The sequence below is a fragment of the Humulus lupulus genome, chromosome 3, assembly GCF_963169125.1.
Source record: "Humulus lupulus chromosome 3, drHumLupu1.1, whole genome shotgun sequence".
In the NCBI taxonomy this organism is placed as follows: domain Eukaryota; kingdom Viridiplantae; phylum Streptophyta; class Magnoliopsida; order Rosales; family Cannabaceae; genus Humulus; species Humulus lupulus.
The window spans coordinates 31,361,174-31,363,961 of record NC_084795.1 but is presented as its reverse complement, the minus strand read 5'-3'; the positions used below and the strand labels follow the sequence as shown (position 1 = coordinate 31,363,961).

General features: G+C 38.6%; 1 non-coding gene across 1 annotated transcript; it reads left to right on the top strand.

Annotated features, from left to right (window-relative positions):
- The first annotated feature begins 2,330 nt into the window (after window positions 1-2,330).
- On the top strand, window positions 2,331-2,437 carry LOC133827771 (small nucleolar RNA R71). Its single transcript, XR_009890422.1, has one exon. It is a non-coding gene; the product is annotated as a small nucleolar RNA R71 (small nucleolar RNA).
- The last annotated feature ends 351 nt before the right edge of the window (window positions 2,438-2,788 follow it).

Genomic DNA, 2,788 nt, shown 5'->3' with positions numbered 1-2,788 from the left:
CTTCCCCCAAACTTAAGACTAACATTGTCCTCAATGTTAAACTCAAATAAAAAGAAGAGACTTACTTGAGACCCCATTGTATAACATTAAAATGGAGAAGGAGGTGGAATGGGAGTCATGCTAAAAAATTCTGATGGAAACCCTTAAATTGCGTTTCTGGGCCCAATTGGCGCCGCAACGCTGGTGTATAGAGCTGCGCTCTAATTTTAACTTTTCTCAGCACTTGCTCTCTGACTTTCCTAGAGCTGCGACTCTAATTCAACTTTTGTGCTATTTTGTTGCTATTTTTTTTTCATGTTTTTCACAGTTCTAATTACATAAAATATTAAAAAAACTAAACAAAAATAAAAAAAAAAAATTCAACTAAAAATAGAATAAAAATAAAAATAATAAAATAAAAATAAAAACAAAAACATAAACATAAACTTGAGATGCCTCTCAAGAGCGCTTTTGTTAACGTTATTTAGCCGGACGCTGACCACTTTCTTAAATTCAACTCGGATCCAAACCACCCCTCATGTCCTTAAGAGCCATAATATCATGAAAAGACACACGTTTCTTGATATTGCACATTTTTGGAACTTTCCATCGCTCATGAACACAATCGAGCTTTCTCACTAAAGATCTTTTTCACTTTATGACGAATTGTTCGCTTGCCACCTTCAACCATAGATTTCTTCTTAGTAAAATTCAGCTTATCACCCTTACTTTCCACCACATCAACTCTACAAGAAGTTGGAACCTCCGTTACTGCAAAAACATTAAATGTTACCTCTTCTTTTTGCACTCGCAACTTCAACTCGCCTTTCTGCACATCTATTAAGGCCCTACCAGTTGCTAAAAATGGCCTTCCAAGAATAATTGGAATATTTTCATCTTCATCCATATCAAGAATAATAAAATCTGCAGGAAAGATGAATTTATCGACCTTTACTAACACATCTTCTATGATCCCCCTCGGATGAGCCAGTGATCAATCTGCCATTTGCAAAGACACGGTAGTAGGTCGAGCTTCTCCCAATTTTAACTTTCAAAAAATAGATAGAGGCATTAGATTTATATTAGCCCCTAAATCACATAAAGCCTTTGTCACCATTGAACCCCCTATAGAGCATGGAATGTTGAAACTACCCGGATCTTTAAGCTTTGGAGGTAGCTTCTTTTGAAGTATCGCACTGCACTCCTCAGTAAGTGTCACTGTCTCATAATCCTCTAGTGTCCTTTTCTTACTCAAAATTTCTTTCATAAACTTCACATTACTCAGCATCTGTTCAAGTGCTTCGACAAAAGGAATGTTGATGTGTAGCTTTCAAAAGATATCCAAAAATTTAGAAAACTGCTTGTCAAGCTTATTCTTTTGAAGCCTCTGAGGATATGGGATCTTTATATGGTGATCTATGCTTATTTCTGGCTACTTTTTCTCAAGGTTCTCATTAGCCTCTTCTTCAACTTTACCCATTTTCTGCTTGTTCTCTGTGATAGGTGCCTGTTGATGCTGCTTCTGCTCAACTTTCTTCTCTATACTTGGTCCCTCATACACTGTTCCGCTCCTCAAGGTAATAACTTGACATTGTTCATTAAGATTTCCCTTTGGATTCACTTCAGTAGTGCTTGGCAAGTTCCCTTGAGCTCGGCTTGCCATTAATTTGGCCAAGTGTCCAATATGAGTTTCCAAGCTTCAAATAGATGCCCTCGTTTCTGTCAAAAATTGATTAAGTACATCAGGTTGTGCTTCAGGTTGCCTCATAGGTATTTGCTGTTGTGGTGGTCTATTTTGTGATTGATAAAATCCAGGAGGAGGCCTTGAGTACTAAGGTTGGCTCTGCTGAAACTGCTGCTGACTACCTTGACCACTTGTCCACGAGAAATTAGGGTGATTCCTCCACCCTTGATTGTAGTTCATTGAGTATGGGTTATTTGAGGGCCTTTGAAAATTACCTATTGTTTGCGTTTGCTCCAGAGGCATATTGTTAAGATCCCTCATTGTGCATTGTTCAAATAAATGAGGTCCCCCACATAACTCACATATAATATGCATCTGCATAACTGGAGCTTGAGCTTCAATGTTGTTCTGCTGTAACTGTTTGGTTAATGTTGCCACTTGAGCGGACAACATTGAGATGGCATCCAATTCATGCACTCCAGCCACCTTCTTAGTGGTTTCTCTTTTTGATGGCCACTGATAGTTATTCATAACCATTTCTTCCAACAGATCATAAGCTTCATTAGCACTCTTACTCATGAACGCTCCTCCAGACGCTGCATCTATGATTGTGCGAGTAGTACCACACAAACTGTTGTAAAAAATATGGACTAACATCCATTTTTCGATTCCATGATGGGGACATTTTCTCAACAGCTCCTTGAACCTCTCCCATGCATCATACAATGATTCACCATCTTTTTGGTGAAAATTTTTGATTTCACCTCTATACCTTGTAGACAGTGATGGTGGGAAAAATTTTGCTAAAAATTTCTGAGTTAGCTCCTCCCATATTGTGATAGAATTGGCTTCCAGATAAATAAGCCAACTATTTGCTCAGTCCCTTAATGAAAATAGGAAAGTCTCAACCTCACTGCATCATGTGTCACTCCGTTCATCTTGAATGTGGCGCAGAGCTCTAGGAAATTAGCCAAATGTAAGTTTGGGTCTTCCGTTGGTGATCCCCCAAACTGAACTGATGATTGTACCATTTGCAAAATAGCAGGCTTAATTTCAAAATTATTAGCCTCAACCGCTGGAGGTCTAATGCATGACTATGCGTCCGTTACAGTAGGTAGCACATAG